Source organism: Sinohyriopsis cumingii, chromosome 2 (assembly GCF_028554795.1).
Source record: "Sinohyriopsis cumingii isolate HCF-2022 chromosome 2, ASM2855479v2, whole genome shotgun sequence".
NCBI lineage: Eukaryota > Metazoa > Mollusca > Bivalvia > Unionida > Unionidae > Sinohyriopsis > Sinohyriopsis cumingii.
Window position 1 is genome coordinate 107,944,757 of NC_142962.1, and position 20,680 is coordinate 107,965,436.

The following is a 20,680-nucleotide window of genomic DNA, read 5'->3' on the forward strand; positions in this document are numbered from 1 at the left end:
TATAAGTCAATTAACACGTGTTAAAAACTTAAAATAAAACATGAAGTAATAACAGGTAAAGGGCCATTGGCTGTTTACTGTAAATGACAACAAAAGACACATTGCCAGAGCAGATATAGAATAAAAACTGACATCAAATACATAGTGGTGGTTGGGTAGGTAACGAACTTTAGGACTGCATGCTCCACAAGTTTCCAGTGTGTCGTAAATAACGTGATGGTTCCTCACACCTTGCCAGCGATATTATTGACCGGCAGTCAGTAGGTATCGGCACTCGTTGGGGTTTAACTAACATACGGCGATATGTTAGGTAGGCAATTGTAGCGTAAAGTGTGATACGCCCAGTCCTACGCAAAAAAATGTATATGGGACTCGAAACATACTTTGATTTCTAATATCTTTTTATTATCATTACAACTTTGTTTAAGTACCACATGAGTGAAAATATGTTTCCAAAGAAAAAGACTTTAAAAAAATAATTGGTCCAATAATCGATACTCTACAGCATATTAAGAACCAGTCAATGTTATTTCGTATGGAACAAACTACACTGGTCAACAGTGAAATCATTACTGACTTGAAAAGGCCCTAATCTGTAGTATTTTGGTGTGCCGAACACGAATATAACCGTGAAAAATTTGTATTGGCTCTCGTTTTGAAGATATTCATATACCTCATTTTCTATGTTTCACTGTGTAAATTTCTCCAGTAGGACTGCAGCAACATCCGGAATAATGATGTAACATTGCATAATACCATCATGCTCACATCATCCACAGTTAATTGCATCATTTTCTGATGCAATGCAATACTAATGCCATGCGGCTGCTGAAGTAAGTTGACGTCAGCAGTGTACTATACATGTGTAGGCCTATTATACTAATGCCAGGCGGCTGCTGAAGCTGACGTAAGCAGTGTACTATATAAAGCCCAATCAGATAGGTTCAGCATTTAAAATATTTTAGACGTTGTGCGAGACAGTTCAAGCTACTGTTACATAAAACTTATTATTTTATCCATTTACGTACAATAAAGAACAGTAATGCCTCGAAAGTGTGTTAATACCGCGGACAATTTTTGCTATATTTGTGGGGAAGTGACATTTGCCAACCAGAAGAAAAGTATTAATTCTCAAGTGAAGAAGGCATATCATCTTTACTTCGGATGCAAGGTTGGTGACCAAGACAAGCCTTGGGCTCCGCATATATGCTGTGCTACATGTACAACACAGCTTTCACAGTGGTTGAATTGCAAAAGGTCATCAATGCCGTTTGCAGTCCCAATGGTGTGGAAAGAGCCAAGCAACCACCTAAATGACTGTTACTTCTGCTTGGTTCCTCCTCTTTCCGGCGGAATAACGAAGCGAAAGAAGTCGAGAATAGTCTACCCAAACATTCCGTCTGCATTGAGACCAGTTCCACATGGTGAGGGACTTCCTATTCCAGAACCTCCAGCAGAATATTCTCTTGATTCATCTGACGAAGACAAAGGTGAGTCGACCTGTTCTTCTCCTGGTCCATCAGCATGCAGTGATCCAGATTTTCACTGTGGTGCATCATCAACCCCACACAGAATAACACAGGAAGAACTAAATGACCTGATTCGTGATTTGGACTTATCAAAGAACAAGGCAGAATTGCTAGGATCAAGACTCCAACAATGGAATCTTCTAGAAGAAGATGTCACAATTACTGCATATCGAAAGCGCCACCAGCAATTGGAGCCTTTCTTCAGAAAGGAAAGTAATCTGATATTCTGTTCCGATATTGAGGGCCTCATGAATGCTTTAAAAATCACTCATGACCCACAAGAATGGAGACTATTTGTGGACTCTTCGAAACTGAGTCTCAAGGCTGTGCTTTTGCACAATGGAAACATTCTTCCATCTATTCCAGTAGCGTATGCTGTCCACATGAAAGAGACATACGATAACTTAAGGCAGCTACTGAATTCCATTGAGTATAACAAGTACAGCTGGCACCTCTGTGGTGATTTGAAGGTAGTTGCCCTTTTAATGGGACTGCAGCAAGGATATACAAAATACATGTATTTCTTATGCGAGTGGGATAGCCGAGCAAGGGAAATGCACTACATGAGGAAGGAATGGACTCACAGGCAGAATGTAGCCATTGGAGAGAAGAATATCCAACACCCAGCTCTGGTTGAGGCTCAGAAAATCTTGCTACCACCCCTTCACATCAAACTAGGTTTGATGAAGAACTTCGTGAAAGCCATTGACCGGACTTTGCCAGCATTCCGATACCTGCATGAAAAATTCCCTCGACTCAGCGAAGCAAAGATTAAAGAGGGAGTTTTTGTGGGTCCTCAGATTCGAGAGCTTTTCAAAGACGACCGGTTCAACAACTTGCTGGAAGGTGACGCGAAACAAGCATGGAATGCTTTTCGCCTAGTTTCTACAAACTTCCTCGGAAATGTTAGGGCAGAAAACTATAAGGAACTAGTAGAAGACATGTTGATGAAGTATAAGAAACTTGGCTGCAATATGTCTCTAAAGATTCACTTCCTTCATTCCCATTTGGATTTCTTTCCTAGCAACTGTGGTATTGTTAGTGATGAACACGGCGAACGTTTTCATCAAGATATCGCAACAATGGAACAAAGATACCAGGGAAAATGGTCCACTACAATGCTGGCTGACTACTGCTGGACACTCCTCAGAGATGCTCCCGAACAGCTGTACAAGAGACAGGCGAAGAAATCTAAGATGTAGTCAATGACTTGATTTTTTATAGGTAGGCTATTACAGTTGACCTTTTACTATTGGAATGCATTTCGTTATGTAAACATTAATTTCTTGCAGATTACAAAAAAACTAGAGCCAATTTTGCAATTTGACTGTCATATTCGTGTTCAGCACATAAAAATTGATAAGAATTGACTAATTTTATTTCAGTAACATGACTTTTGTAAAAATTTGTTGTCCAGTGCTATATAAAGCTCTGCATGTGCCGCAATATGGCGTCAAATGGAGCATACAGTAATAAGAATAATAACTAATGCTATCCTTTATTTATCCAGAGTGGTATAATAAGCTAATATATAGTTTTCAGTATAGACCGATGTCAATGAATCTAGACCAGATAAACGTCTTTCTGCTGCACGTGGTACTTAAATAACGCAATATACATGTATCTAAGCAAACAACTTATATTTCAGCCACATACAAATATATATATATATATATATATATATATATATATATATATATATATATATATATATATATATATATATATATATATATATATATATATATATATATATATATAATTAGCAGACACAAGCCAAATTCTCTCGTGTCTAGATAGCGCTTCGCGGACACCAATGATCACGTCATTGTTGGCTCAAGTCTAGTATAACGGTTACGAGAATGAAGTCGATGGTAGTAGGATTATGGGGATACGAGGACGGGAATCAAAAATCAGAACATATGGAATGCATTATTGTTGATTCTGGTCATATCTCGTTTGTTTTTGTTTTTTTCTTCTCAGAATTTGTTCGAAAATTGCTTAAATTGTAGTTACTATTTAGGACAATGTAGGATGCCGACGAAGATGCTGGTGTCATCTCAGTATGAGCAGTGTCAATAACTGAGTCGATTAAATATTCAAAATGGTCTGTCTTAAAACTATAAATATTTTGAATCAAAATGAATATACATTCAAATGTCACTAATCCCGAAACTACGTGAGAAATTTAAACTATGCGTCTGGTACATTTCTTTTTGAAATGCTCATCCACTAGATTGTAGATATCTAAAGTTGTTTATTCCAAGACGTTTCTCTCACAGGTTTCTTTTTCTCTGAAGAAACGGTAGTGCCTGATATTGAGAGATTAAACCTATGGCTATACTTTGCACTCTCTTGGAATGGTCGTCTGGATTTAAGTTCCTCTAAATTTGCATTGAATATCATTGCTTTTAAAAAGTCTCTTGGCGATTTTAGACAATTCAACAGTGTTGTAGAATTATTTCTAAAATGTTTTTGAGGTGTTTTGCTTTGATGGTCAGAAACAGTTTTGATGAATCACTCCCAGCAATTATTGTGACGTGAAACAGCGATGCACGCGACAAAAGACACATCTACCTTCGTTAACAACATGATATCCTTTAAATAATTTGAACACAATGTTTTGAGACCTTTTATTACCATAACTACCGCAATAAATAAATAGTATTTTTTTAGTATAGATACGTACGGAGGTTAAGGTTTGAAAACTTTCATATTTATTTGTACCCCGCCGGTACGATGCTTCTAATACACAAAATAGTAAACAAGTATTTCCTTACATACATCATCTAATGTGTATTCTCTATATAGGTATACGACGAAGCAGAGGTAAAATCGGTCACGCTTGACATGTAAGGTACTATATGCATATATTCTGTCACGTGAACAGACGAGGACAAACGGCTTGGGGCTCAACATATCAAGGTGAACATTCAAACTTTTTAACATGGCTGCATGAAAGACAAGCCCGCCTAACGAAACAAATTTCGAAACTGTTCTTCATGGAAAGGGAGAGAAAAACTAGGTAGGTTAACTTTTTTTAAAAAAATATCTATTCATAAATAGTTTAGGATAAGTAAAGTCTTAATAGATTAAACAGGGTTGTCCGTTAATCAGTGAACCGGTTTAGGAAGGACATATCCCATCAGGTTACTTGATGTACATGATGTCTTATCTATGGGATAGGCATGTGTTTGTTTGTGTTTTTTTCAAAGCTTTTGTTGTAGGTTAAACTTTGTCTTTCATATACTACGATATGTGTACATTTTTATGTACAAACGTTATAACTATATCATTTTGCACGAGATCTTTAGATATTTTTAGTACTATAAAATGACTTCTGAACAAATTCAACGAGGAGCAAACGTCAGGCTGGTTATTACTATTCCATTACGGAGAACTTAATTATTTCCTCTCTTCGTACCTTTATCACGGTACTTTTGTTACTCGTTGAAGTCGCTCTACACATAAAGTTGTCATATTTTAACTGGGTTTGTTTTGGCATCAGTCTTAATGACTTCAAATGTCTTGCACACATCAGATATAAAAATGGTGATGGAAACCACAACTCCGTTCCCGCCACTTTTAAATACGTCGTTTGTAATTTCTTGGCTGTACGTTCTGAATACCTTTGAATCATATTATGAAAATAACGAATCATTAATGTATGTCCATTTGTATGGATTATACGAATATCCAACGACATTGTTCTGCGATTTAGTGAATAAACTACCATAAACCAGGTTCTTTTTTTTTACACTCCGACAACAAACGCTGTGAATATTATAGCTTACCTTTGATTGTCCATTTGCTTTTGGTTTCAGGTTGAAAACTTTAGTTCTAATGAAAAGATTTCAAAGCAAATGAATAAACGCTTTACCTTTAGCACAAGAGAAAGCCCTACTGTTTTTGGAATCAGTAAATCCAATAGTAATGCCACTGTTACTGAAATAATTTAGAAAATGCATTTCATTTCTGGATGATAATTTAAATTCTTGATAAAGTTTTAAAAAATGATTAATATATATACTAAATACAGAAGTTTCCCTTTGCACCCCCACCCCGACATAATTTTTGGAGTCACTAACACTAAGGTCAAGGTTACCACTGTTAAAAATAGATATTTCATGTGCATTTAATTTCCGGATGATAACAAAATTCTAGTGAACGGATTTTAAAGCAACATAACATTCGTGTTTGTCGTTGCTTAATAAAGAACCATATTTGGTTTTGTGGACAGATCTCCAACCTGCGGATACATTGTTACAAATATAGTTTGTCTGGTCATTTAAGTTTCCGGATGATATCGTAATTTGTAGGTAACAAAATTTAACACAATTTTATGTACTTTCGTTTAAGGAAAAATCATGTAAAGGGAGTTGGGAGTACAGGGCGGGGGTGGGGGGTGGTAAGAGCAAAGTTGACAAAATACATTTGACCTATGCATTTCATTTTGGGGTGATAATTTATAGTGAACATAATTCATCGAAATTCAGTTCATTTCCCCCTCATACAGAGAAGGATGCAAGTTGATGTAGAGATCAACATCCCAAAGTCAAGGTTTCTGTCACTAAAACACTGTCGCCATTGCATTTCATATCCGATCAATATATTCAACACTATACAACACAATCGTGCATGTGCTGTTATTTTTCCAAGAAAGTCCCTTAGTGACTTTGGTGTTGTATACCTTGAAGGCCACAGTCGCTGTAAAAAAAAAAAAGTGAATCTTCTTATATTTTCTTTCAGAAGAAATGGTCTGCATATCTTTGCTTATAATAATGTCTATTACAGATTACGATATATACACGATTAAGCTATATACACGATTAAGCTATATACAAGATTTAGCTATGTACATGATTAAGCCACATACAGGTTAGTCTCTGTATTCTTGCAAACTTTCAGGCCAGGAACAAATCCCAAACGGCTGAAGATAGTCCTAGCAGTACTGTTTGAATTGTATCTGTACATGTGTATTCATACTTACTCGTGGCCTAGGAGTACTCTTAGAATTATATATGGACTTGTCCATTCATACTTATTCGTGGCCTAGGAGAACTGTTGGAATTATATCTATACATATCTATTCATATGTACTCGTGTCCTAGGAGTACTCTTTGAATTAGATCTGTATATGTCTATTCATATTTACTCGTGGCCTAGGAGTACTGTTGGAATTATATCTGTACATGTCCATTCATACTTATTCGTGGCCATGAAGAACCGTTGGAATTATATATGTACATGTCTATTAGTATTTACTCGTGACATATGAGTACTGTTGGAATTATATCTGTACATGTCTATTCATATTTACTCGTGGCCTAGGAGTACTCTTATAATTATATATGGACTTGTCCATTCATACTTATTTGTGGCCTAGGAGAACTGTTGGAATTATATCTATACATATCTATTCATATGTACTCGTGGCCTAGGAGAACTATTGGAATTATATCTATACATGTCTATTCATATTTACTCGTGGCCTAGTAGTACTGTTGGAATTATATTTGTACATGTCCATTCATACCTACTCGTGGCCTAGGAGTACTCTTGGAATTGTATCTGTACATATCCATTCATGCTTACTCGTGGCCTTGGAGTATTGTTGGAATTATATCTGAACGTGTCTATTCACAATTACTCAAAGTTTACAGCAGAAAAAGATTCGAACAACAAGCCTTATGCGGAGTATCATGTGACGTTTGCAATAACCTTGTCTTCAAAAATAAAAAATAACAAAATAACGGGTATGGAGATGTACTGATGTTTGTTTTCCATCGAGTAGGATTCCAGGAATATTGAATGGTGGTGAGAAAAAAAAAAAAAGGGTGTTGGTAGATAAATCTAGGGAATTTAACGCCCGAGTTTTCTCTGCCAATACCATATGACCGCGCCCCCAATCTATGATATCAATGGTATCACACGAGAAATATTTGTCTGATTGTATAACTGTTGCTTTCTTTCCAACTGAATGTTTCCCTTATACGCCTATTTGTCAGTATCCCGGTTTTGTTTTTAGAAGTTGCATCATCTATAAAAAATAAAATTGATATAGCCAAGCATTTTCGACAGCTCCATGGCCGGATCAGATCAAGTGTTGTGTGTGTGTGTGTGTGAGGGGGTATTTCAAAATTTAAAAACAAAAAGTCCATGATATTCCTGTAAAGGGCACCAAAGCAAAAGTCTATGTGTCTATTTACTCAGTGTGTGCATAATACACAATAAACGTGCGCAGAATAAAACGACTGTCCAGTTTCAAGTGACAAGTGCTTGTACGTTTGTATGTGTGCGTATTTTTTCGGGGTGGGGGTCCGGATATCTGGACAACATTCCGCTGCAGAAGAAAAAAATCCAATTTTCGTCACTACAGCCTACATTTATCTGGAAATATTACATTGCCTTGTTTGGAACATAATCGTATTGTGTAAGAATCGCTTTCGCACGTCTTCTACCTGCATTTTTTTTCTTCTCCAAAATATGTCAGACTGGATAAATAAAAAGCTAGCTATCATATATAGTTCTGCTTAAGAAAATGTGTGGTTTTCTTTGTCTTTCGCGTTGAGTTATTTTTCTCTTCTCAGTTTAGTGTTTTATTTAATTATTTTATTTACAGATTGACACAACATATACGTTTTCCATCTCCAGCAATTCCATTTTATTCTCTTAATGGATCTCGAAAATCTATTTATACATACCTGTTCACACACACACACACACACACACACACACACACACACACACACTGTAATTTAGACTTTTCCTCGCGTTTATTCATTTTTTTTACAAAAGTTAATTTCGTAATATGGTTTCTTTCATTGCTTCATATATAGGATGCCATGTAAATCACGAGTAGTTTTTACCTTTTATGTTAACTACTAGATTATTCTGCGTCGAAATGGCGAAGGAAAATGATTTTGCTACCGTGCAAGGAGCATGCTGTAAATCTGGACGCTCCTAAAGTACTCTTTGCCTGATATCAGTGCCGACTTGGATAAAGTTTATGGATGATATTTTCTGTCATAGCCTACAATGCTGAGGTACTTTCATCGATTTAAAAGATGGTCGCGAATCCATGAAAGATGACCCTCGTTTTGGAAGACCGTTGGCAGCAACTGATGAGCGGGAAATGGCTACCGTGATGCTCGATGTACAGTGGAGGATATTTCTGTTATCAGAATTTACGGGTATTAATTGCTCGTCTGTTTGTAATACATATGATAGTCATTTGAAGCGCAGAACGATATGTACATGTTGGGCCTTGTATTGATTGACGTCTGATCAAATCAGACCCGGGTTGAAATCACCAAACAGATATTCACTAAATCAGAAGGGAGTGACCAGGAGCGACTTCAGATGGATTTAATTTTGTGATACCAACTCGGGAGACGTAGCCGGATTGTCAAGAGCGTTTTATATGCATTATTTTCGATGCGCAAGGTCGGACGTCGAGGTACCGAAACCTGACTCGGCTAGTGGCACTGTACATTGGTATGCCTTCAAAACGTTGCCAACAGTTGTATAACACTAGAAATCCACCCGGTAGAGCACAGTTACCCGAAGTATCCACCTACTCCATGACAACGCATTGGCGTATAAATCCACTTTCGTGTCATATTTCTTGAAGGAGTATAGCATCCGAACTTTGCCATATCCTCCATACAGCTCTGGTTTACCTTCAAGTGATAAGGGGCTGAATCCTGTTATCAAGGACGCGTTGGGGTAATATGATTGGAAAGACGCCATGAGATAGGAAATATATGAAGAACATACCTTAACGTGAATGGAATGACATTTAATAGCTTGATAATCAAACTAAGAGAGTGTTTAGAGGTGCATGGGGAGTTCTTTGAGGGGATGCACTGACGTAATGTTCACTAATAAAGAACTTTGCTGAACAGCACATTGGTATTCAGAACGTATTTAAAAAATATATCCATCGTATGCGCAGACTCCAACGCCAAAGCCAACGCCGTCAGTAAATAAAATAGTAGTAGCATAATAATTCGCCTAATTGCCAAACATTTGTTAAAAGTACAGTAGAATAATCAAACAAACTGTAAATATGATATAAATATTTTAAATGTTGAAAAACGGTTACGATCTTGCCATCATGCTCAAAGCGGCGATGGAGCCTAGGTCAGCCACCGTGGTGTTCCGTGGACAAATCACATTACTCCAATTGTCTCTTCACTAAATAGCTAATTGCATTGCAGTGCTGTAGAGCAACAAACCATTACCAAGCTGAGAATATGTGCTAAAATAAAAAACGCCTACATCTATTCTATACATTTGTTTTGAATGGCGACAAGTGATTTATGACTTGCCGTAGTTTTTGGTAATAGATGTCACACTATCAAACAACTGGTAGGTAGCAAGAATGAATAATACACGGGCATTAGAGCAATACACTCATCAGCTTGACATTGTCAAGTATATTCGTCATATTTTTGTATTTGTACGTGTTTTTTTTTCATGTAAGCTGTTTGTACTGAGGTCTTGATATCAAAATTATACTTATATTTACATATTGCATAGATGAAATTTGAAAATAACTTTTACCTACATCAAATTAATATATACACGTGTGTCTGTGCGTGTGTGTGGGGGGGGGTGGGTGGGAGTGTGATATTTCTTTAGAAGAAACGAGAGAGAGAGAGAGAGATTTTCCACAGAAGAAGTTATATATACAAAGATGTTTTAGTTTGCTAAAGTAACGGTATCTGTTTTTTTATCGTTTGATTGGTGGTACACCAAAAAAATGCTCGACTGTAAGACTGAAGAATATATTTACTAATATAGAGACTTTTATCGAGGCGATTTACTTCCATCACGATTTTCCTTCATAGTTCATACAAATCAAACGAATATGCAAGCTTGTGGAGACATGCTTTGGGTCTATGAAAGTATTTTCTTGACTGATCCGATCCATCGATGCTATTAACGAGGAAAAAAAATTAAATACATGATTTTGAACCAAAAGATAAATGTGCGCCTACTTGCTATGCTTGTCGCAATATGCCAAAATATTGCATAACATCCATAACAATATGGTATTTCTTTGGTAGACAACTTATGCAAGTGAAGTCTGAATAGAAGCAACATGCGGACTTAAACGAGCATGCAGTCCATAAACTTCATTCAGAAACCAGACTAGTATATCTGTAAATACAAATTTAAATTTAGTGTTTTCCCCGCTTACATATTGTGAAATAGGACACATTTATTACATGAAGGCAGCTTTTTCATTAGATCTTTCTCGTACACTAAATTCTGGTAATTTATGGTTAGGCAGTGCTCTAAGTTTAACTGATATTCAACGAATGAGCGTTGCGAAGCGTGATATGAATTAGTGATGTCGGACATTGCTTCAATATCACGTCGAATAGATTTATCGATTTATCAATCGATCAATCTATTGATCTCGAGAGAGAGAGTTAATTTTCGAAAATGAATAAGTTTGTTCTTATATTATCGTCCAATCATGTATATGAATTATGACAAAAATTGCGGTAAAACAAAAATTTATAAACGTTATAAAAAATTTTTATGAGAGGGGGAGGGACTGTGTCATCTTGTAAATAAACAACGAATATCATTGTTTCTCTACTGATGGATCGCCATAGCAAAGATAATTCCGCCTACTCATTAGCATATAGATTTGTCATAGAAAAAATATCCGTCGAAAGTAAATTTTGCTTCAGTATATAACAAAAATAATATACTTCACAATTCACGAGAAATGGAACAGAAATTGCGAAGTTATGCTATTTACATTTGTATATGATATATGAGCTCAACGATCAACGTGTCGGAGCTGATGCGACAAACCATGCACAATGTTTTCGGCCTGGTTATTGTTACGTAATAATCACACCTAGTCAGCGATAGCAATTGTTTAGTTACAATATTGCAAAATGTAAAAAAAAAAAAATTCCCCTGACACATAATCGGAATCTTCATTTCATTAATTTTGTATGTAAATGTTCTGCCAGGTACACTATAGGATCACAAACTGGGGTTGTTACTTTGATATGGATTGGTGTTTTACGCATTATCAACGCAGTTGGTTATGTAGTGCCAGGGAAATTGAAGTAAAGAGACCCAGAGACAGACCACTGTATCCAACCATGACTGATCCGATAGCAGGATTCCAACCCACGCCTTTTTTCTAGCGATGCTACCCCGCTAACTACTGAGCCACCGTGTTTCCTGATCTTACTGCTCAACGGACCAATGAAAATAATAATTCATTAAGTCAATTGCCTGAAATCATCTCATTCAAATGAGACATCTGGCAAAATAAAAGACTGAACAAGCACACAACACTTATCTCGAATATATGTTTAATATTAATAACAAAGAAAACATATCCATTAACTATCAAAACAAGTCAAGATTTTCAGTAAAGAACTTTTCTTTCTCAAAAAGAAAATATGCTGGACAGTTCTCTCAAAGTGATGTTCCACTACCAAAGTAATAGAAAGAAACACTACATACCGGGCACTCATTAAATCCAGAAATTTTGAACAGTTTCAATCAGTCTTCATAGTAATTGCGCCAATGACGTTAAAAGTCACTTCATTATTATTTCTCATGTGACTTTCGGAAAGAAACTCGCATAGAAGTATTTAAAAAATAAACAACGCACACACACACACACACACACACACACACACATAAATCATATGGCGAATAACAGACCTTTTAAGAGCACTGGATCCAGCTAGGGATCACGTGTGTCAAGCATTGATTACGATAAATGCAATAAACTGACAACGAACAGTGCAGAACTAGTATATAACTAGCTTGAGCGCTTTCGACTCTTAATGAGTCTTTTTCAAAGGTAAATACAAAACATATACAAGAAAACAAATAAAACACAAAAACCGTTGTGTTTGCACAATTTTACGTGACTGTTTCTACAGGAATTAAACCTTTAAATTTATTATGTTTCAACTAGTTTATTTCAACTTGTTGCGGATGCTGGAAAATATTTTTTGGGACTTAGAAATCGATGAGCCATAACGACATCTGTTGTTTTATGTAAATTTATGTAAGTGCAAATTAAATCTCATATATTTCATGGTTCTAGTAGTAATTATAGGTTATTATGCAAATTTAGAGAATTGTTTAAAAGAAAACGTGTCGGCTGCAAAAGATAGTTTTATCTGTGTATGACTGTCTTTTTCTAGTTTTCTTGCTTTAAATTTACCAACATACAATCAGAAACAAGTAGCTCAAATGGATTAACACTTTCTTGAGCATAGTCTTAATACTTGAAAGGGAATCCTCTTCTGAGCCACCAGTCGCATCAAGAGTTCTGCAAGGTTCAGGTTTTTTGCCCTATCTTTTTTCTACTATGCATTAATGACTCGCATAAAAACAATAACTAAGCAGCAAAAGTATATGCAGATGATACACACTGCACCTATTTGTTGGTAATAACTCATACTGTAACAAAATTCAATAAAAACTGTACATTGCCAAAAATTAGCAGCTGTAGATGATGTTTAGTACTTTGGTGTGTACATCAGTCACGACATGACCTGGGACCACCGAGAACAACCAGAGTAGATATAACTCTCTGCAAAATATCTTAATCAAACATGGAAGAATAAACGAAACTGCTTATAAAGCCTTGGTTTCAGCGCGACTTTTATCCGACTCCTCTATCTGAAGAGCAGCCGAAGTCTCTCGTGTGGTCAGGCTGACGGACTCGTGACCGAAAGGGTGCGTGTTCGAATCTTACCATTGGAACAATCCAGTTCGGCATCCGTGGTGTGTTCTTGGGCATGACACTTTTACTTCAATTGTCTATATACTAACATATTTGTGTTGATCTGCCGTAAATACACCCAACAACTGTCCTAGGTCAATGCACAAATTATAACATCGGAAAGAATTTTAAAAAATATTAAAAATATAGTATCTCTCGATGGGTGAACAGATAACTACAACCCCAAAAATGATTACTTCCTTCTGTTTTACTCTGGCCAAATATAGTGCTAGCGAGACCGATAAGCAAAGCCAATTAAGCTAGCAATTTCTTGAAAACAGATGGTCGGATACTCAATTAGTCGTGTTTTATGAAAATCGTTTACAAATTCGTTAATATTCCTCTAGCGCTTTATATAAGACAACCGATCTGAATGACCGGAAATACGCATCTCCTTCGTTGGTCCAGTTCCAAGCAATAACCAGTTATCATGTGGTCATTGTACAGTGGAGCAAACTTGACATAATATCGTCGTCTTGCTTGTACTAGCTTCCTTCAGATTAGCAGTTATCGCTGTGTATCATTTTATACCTTTAAAACAGCTACATGTATTGCGTTTCTTGTTCAATATCCAAACTGTTAACATTATCATATTTTTGCTCTGATAACTATGCTTTTAGTAGGCTATTCTTACTGACATGCACAGACGCGCAAGTAGGCCCTACGTGTAATGAGAGAGAGAGAGAGAGAGAGAGAGAGAGAGAGAGAGAGAGAGAGAGAGAGAGAGAGAGAGAGGGGGAGGGTGGGTGTGCTGCGGGATATATATGCTTGTATATTACAAATAAAACTATCATAGGCCTACAGGTTAGAGAACTTTTAATTCGTACTCTTCAGATATTTGAATTCAGGTCCGCGGGTAAAGGGCACCCATCACTTTGCCTGCACGCACTAGTCCATATTCCATCACGACTAAGCACATATCACCGCGGATCTGGGTTCGAATCTTCGTAGAGTACGAAATAAAAAGTATCTAACCTGTATGATACTGTTATTTATATTAAATATTAATAAGGGAACGGATGATACCTCATACATGATGCAATTTGAAATTATCTGATAAATGATTTGAAGAAAAAAATCTGTTTTCTTTTCACGATGGTTTACATGTAAGTGGTCTACATGAAAATCCATATTGTGGACATAAACTGGTGTCCCATTTGAGACCACAACTATATTTGTTCCTGGATATATGATACAAGTTTGATAAATGGACTGTCTGTTTTCCTCATAGGGGATTTTCGAAGAGTTTGCCAGAAATATATTTATAGTTTAGTAAGTGACTTGATTGTGCAGATCATCACTGATTCGACCATTGGACCGGGCTCATCCAATCAGATTGCGCGTTTCAGTTTACTGTTAGGCTCACGCGCCATGTAGTTTGGAAGCAAGTGAACCAACACGTGCAATTATCGGCAATTCAAAGTACAATTGTTGTGTATTGTTATAGAGGTAAGAGCATTTCAGAGCGTATTCTAATATATTTGTGATATAAGTTACAAAATCTAGTAGGAAAGAGCAAGATGGTGGTATTCCAATGATCGATGCCTCTCGTCTCTCAATCGATTTGGCGATAAATGATTCATTTAATTTATAGTCTGAAATGATGGGTTTGCGTGCAGTACTGTATATTTGTTTATTTATGTCATAAACTCATTCATTCTTTGAAACTATATGCTGTTTATGTTGCTTGTAATCATAATTTGCTTACCAGTATTTGACATTCAAATCTAGTCGCATCTTTCTCTGTTTGAGGGATCGTATCAAAAGTTTCAAGCGTCGTGTAATCTGATCCTATTGTTGGCATGTGCTCAACTATCAGTGTACATTCCAGCTTAGGGGCCCCAAAGGGTATAGTACAATTACATAACGATGGCCAGCATAGCAAATGGTAAACGTAACTATAATTGATACATTTACTCATGTCATTCATGCAGGTGTCTAAACTGAGCAGATAATTAGTATGCAAGGAGACATTGAAGAACTGAGTACTACTGTGGTATTGTTTGAATTGGTTGTATAGTATAGGGATAACAGGCCAATTAAAAAATTTCATCTCAGGTTAATAAAAATGGTATTTTTGAGAAGGTCAGAGCATCAGAAATAACAAATTAGCAAATAATGTATACTCCTTTTCATGGTTTTTGTTCTTAGCAAGTGCAAACAACTTATTTTATTGCCTGCAAAAAAAAATTCTTAGAAAAGTTAGTATTTTTTGTACAGTGTTAATATTGAAAACAAATCCTGTAATGGAAAGTTTTTAGGAGTTAATTAATTAAGCGGTCACTAGAGAATAAAACCAGACTGTTCTTGAGGCATAATTTACAAATTATATATGTAGTATATAAATGGAAATTTTTGGGTAATGTGCCTGGGACAATCCAGAATTTGCAGCTTTAATTACTCAGAATTTACAATTATGACTGTATGTCCAATCCAAAAGTCTTATTATGTGTAAAGCTTGTTTTTATTCATATTTTATTAATGTGAAAGTGAAAAAAGGGATTGGTAACATTTGCTTCCTTACTTTTCAAAAGAAATGTATAAGGACAATGTAACAAGAAAATCCAGGTATTTATTCCTTTTAAATGTCTACCTGTATTAGAATCTGTTTAGACTAATTCATCTAAAAATATTGTTTTTATGACTGAAAGTTTACATAAAATATTTATTTTTCTCTAATATTTCCTGTGAAAAGTTGAATACAGTACTGTATATACTTTTTATTTTTATTTATTTATTTATTTATTTATTTATTTTGCAGTTGCTTTATTATATAATTGGTTTGTGCTGGCACTTTTTGTCATAATAATATTAACTTATATTAAACAGTGTAAAATTACAATAAAATCAAAGACAAATGAAGATGTTTATGCAGGCGATATCAATGCTACAACAGCCTGAACTGTGAGTAACCTTAAAAACTTGAGAAGTTTCTATTAAATTATTACAGGGGGGTCTTATTCTTCAAACTGAAAACAATCACATCTCATCTGTGAAGATAAAGTATAAAATTGTATTCATCTTTTTTGCTACTACATTAAATTCATATCCAAAGGTATCAGACAGGTTTCATACTATTTTGTAGCAGTAATAATAAAAACAAACTAATGGTGGCGATTGCAACAATATTTATATTCACTGAGTATATAGTTGCTACCAAAGGAGCCTGACTTTTTGGCAGCAAAGCACCTTACAATAAATCCCCTGAATGTACTATAAATATGTGTATATTTATTATACTGATAAGGTGATTTTGTGTTGTCACAGATTTCGTTGTACTTTATTGATAAAATGTCAGACTCTGTGGTTGATACCTCTACCAGGTGCTCAAGGGAGAGAACTGACACATATTTCCAGTTAAAGATAAGACAGTATGTTATAATTCAACCCTATTCCCACGAAACGAAGATAAGTACCACAATATTCTTGGCACATTCTATGTTTAGATACATAAATAAAACCTCTCCCATGTGAAACACTCCATGATCCACATGTTTTGAGGATTTTTCATGAAAATATTCCTTTGAGTTGTATCAAATTCTTACCAATAACTTATAGTTTAAAAGAAAAGCCAAAAGGTTTCCTTTGCGCAGGTTATCATGTCAAATAACCTGCTGTTCATGAAATTATCCGATCCAAATTAAAAGAACGGGAGCCCCGTAAAGAGGGATACCCTCTCTGTACAAAAATAGTAAGCTGGTGGCACTTGGTCCAGCTGAAGTGCCCTTTAGTTACGTTGTTATCGCTCTATAGTAGTGTGATAAACCCATATTTACAAAAGGAATAATGGGGCCCCGAGTGGCAGAGTGGTCTAAAGTGCTTTCCGTTCTGGATCACTGCCATCTCACTTCTGTCTGCATGGGTTCGAGTCCAAGGCTCGGCTAGCCTGGGTACGTGGGAAAGCCTACCAGTAGCTTGTCGTGGGTCGGTGGTTCTTCCCTGGGTTTTCCAGGGTTTTTCCTCCAATTATACTGACTGCCGTGTATAGCCTATCTTGTGCTGAAAAATGGCGTTAAACCCTAGAACAACAACAAATAGAATAACACTGTTTCTTAAATAAATAAATATTAGTTCAGCAATTTATTCAGTGTTATACACACAAGATGCAGGCCTATATATATGTGTAATGGGCAGATCACTTTTTAGTGATCATTTTAGAAAGCTCCTCTGCTTAAATAATGTATAATAAATATTTTGAAAAAAATAACGAGAAAAATATTACGTTATTAACTCGCAAGAACTAAATTGTAATGACTCTCAGTTTGTAAGTATTTAGAGGTAAAAGTTAGATACCAAGCATAAGTACATACCAAATGATATTATCACATTGCATGTGATGTTTCTAACATGTTTTTGCATGCATATATTATGATTCAGTAGTGTTGATAGCTCTCATTTCAGATGGTAATATGATTAGTGATTTGCTAGAGTCTGGAGAGTCCAATAGCCTACTTCTTGTGGCTGGCATGCTGGAGGACTCCGTTTTAGATCTGTTATTTTGTCATTGTCTACATTGATCATATAGTCGATAACCTATTTGAACATAACAAGACCCATTGCTTATGATAGCACACTTGTTTATTCATATAATGCTACTTATGAGATTGTATTATATTTACAAATGATTAACAGTAGTCAGGGTAGTGGTTGGCTGACTTTGATTCCTCAAAAATCAGAGGTGTTATTCTCATGAAAGTTTTTCCTGAACTAAAATTAATAGACAAAATTGTGTATTTTTGTTGACAACCATATATATATCTAGGCATAACTTGTAATACCCTTGGAAGTCGGACCATACCTATTGATAACATTTCAGTCAATGTAAACAATTATTTATACCTTGAAAATAGTTGAATACATGTATAAATTTAGCTGGAAAACAGTGGCATGGATTTTTTTTATATATATATCAGTACTTGACTTGAATATGATGTTGCTCTTTGGACTGCTCTGGTGGCCTAGTGGTTAGAGCATCTGCCTTGTATGCGAGAGTTCGTGGGTTTGATCCCTGGCTGAGTCATACCAAAGACTTACAAGAATGGTACTAACAGCTGCCTCGCTTGGTGCTCAGCATTAAGAGGTTGATGTTAAGACTGGTTGGCCTGGTGTCAGGACAATGTGACTGGGTGGGACATCATGGTCTGTGGCATGATGCCCCAGTGCTAGACATCACTATAAACTGTCACACCGCAGACATCATAGTGATATAATTGAAAAATTGTTAAAGCTACATTAAAAATCCAAATCAGACACACATGCATACACGTGTTGTTCTTTGGGTTTAAGATGCTCTTGACTTAGAAAAAGCACATTTTTAAGCTTTGAGATGTCAACCAGAGCTGATCTTGTGGAATTATTGTGAGTTTTGTATGAAAAGCCTGCATTCTGAATTTATATAATGAACCTTGATATCTGTTCCATCCAATTATCAGGATACTGTCTTTGCACAATTTGTAATAAATTTAAATAGTACACAAATGTTCGAAACACAAAGTATGTTGTTTTTTATAAAGCTGATGAAAATAAAACATTCATGTTATAACTTACCAGTACTTGAAAAGAGGTAGACGACCATCAGAATGTGAAGTGATTATACATTTTATCATTGGGTTAATTGGAGGTTTTGTCAGTAGGCAGCAATATAAACAGTTGATATGTTCATGATTAGTCAGTTTGAAGGCAGACTATGCAGGTCATTATCTTTGGTTTCCCATTTCAAGACACTTATAAATTGAGTACATGAATGATTGTTTATTTTAACAAGAAACAAAAAGGGTCATTTTGCAGCCAAAGCAGGGCAAGTTGTTGGGGGGAAAAAAAAGCCTTGTACAATATGGCACAGTACCATTGTAAATTGACCTGGGCAAACAATGTTAAGTGTCAAGGTCACTATAAACATTTGTGTCAAGGTCACTATAAACATTTATGAAGAAAAAATGGTATTATCTTTCAGGTTTTCAGAATCAACATAATAGAAATAGATGTATATAATTTCATACATTTTGTTTTCAAAGAATCTATATGTTGTGGAACAATAATGATATATAAACTGGATTCAATCAGCATTTTGCATTTGTGATTATAGTCTGGGTCATACTGAAGAATATCAGACATAATTTGGGGATTTGCCATGGTGAGTCATGGAAATAGCTGTTTTCTTCTCACAATAGCTCAGTGACAGCTTTAGACTGAACAAGATTTAAATGATAATCACATTGATTATCATAGCCATCACAAAATGCAATTTGACATTGTTGGCCGCACTGAAATACATGTACCGACCGACTATTGCTTTCTTTAAACAGTTGCAGGAGAAGGTTTTCTGTGTATGATCATGTGAATTTTGTACACTTAACAAATTTTCATCATTTATCATTAACAGTATCTCAATAATACACTTTAGGACTTTATACACATTATCATGTAGGTGCATATAGTTAAATGTTCATTGTTATTCTAAATTTCATAGTAGTCATGTTTTACCAAAGTCAGTTCAGCCCTGATTGTTTTATGCTTTGCACCTTATATGTCAACAAATATTACTGGTGAAAATTAATTATTGCTGTGGGCTTTGACAATGGTGGCCAGGCATTAAACTGGGTCAAGAAAAGAGTACCGTTACATCAGATTTATTAGAACAAATAATGGTGTAGTTAAAATTTTTGACAACATGCAAAACTTTCATGATGACATTTACATTGTCCAAAAAATGTTCAGATACATTAAGATTTTTTTTAAACCATATATATTTGTCAGGGTGTATAATTAATGAACTTCCTGATCGCTCTGGTGGCCTAGTGGTTCAAGCTTCCGCCGCGAAAGTGGGATGTTGTGGTTTCGAACCCTAGCCAAGTCATAACAAAGACTTACAGAAATGGTACTAACAGCTGCCTTGTTTGGTGGTCAGCATGAAGAGGATAGTGTTAGGATTGGTCAGCCTGGTGTCAGGATAATATGACTGGGTGGGACATCATGCTACATGTCTGCGGCTTGATGCCCCAGTGCTAGACATCACTATAAACATCGTAGCAATATGACCAAAGAATTGTTAAAAGCTACGTTAAAAATCATAATCACACACACAATCACGCATACATTAATGAACTTCTTAAAAAAGTGAAAAATCACCACTTAAAGGAATGCATAATAAAATTCTAGAAAATGAAACTTGTTGAAATTGTCGGTATTTAAGGCCTACGTGACATGTATGATACCATTCTTTGTTATTGTGCTTTTAAGACCTTTTGTGATTGAAAATGTCCATTGTATTTTTGCCAATATTCCACAGTGGTTACTTACTTGTAGTAGTGTTTTACAGCACCCTATTTCAATAGTAACTATATGGTGCCAACGAAAGGTCAAGCTC

General features: G+C 35.7%; 1 protein-coding gene across 2 annotated transcripts in view; it reads left to right on the forward strand.

Moving 5' to 3' along the window:
• Window positions 1–4,437: 4,437 nt before the first annotated feature.
• Window positions 4,438–20,680, forward strand: part of LOC149805587 (uncharacterized) — a 228,397-nt gene continuing 212,154 nt past the window's right edge. Inside the window, exon 1 of one of the 2 annotated variants that reach the window (XM_089950221.1) lies at window positions 4,438–4,554. The gene's annotated coding sequence lies outside the window, so the exon portion shown is untranslated. Of the gene's footprint in view, window positions 4,555–14,662; window positions 14,764–20,680 lie in introns of those variants that run through there. The other variant, XM_089950222.1, reaches the window with a different exon arrangement.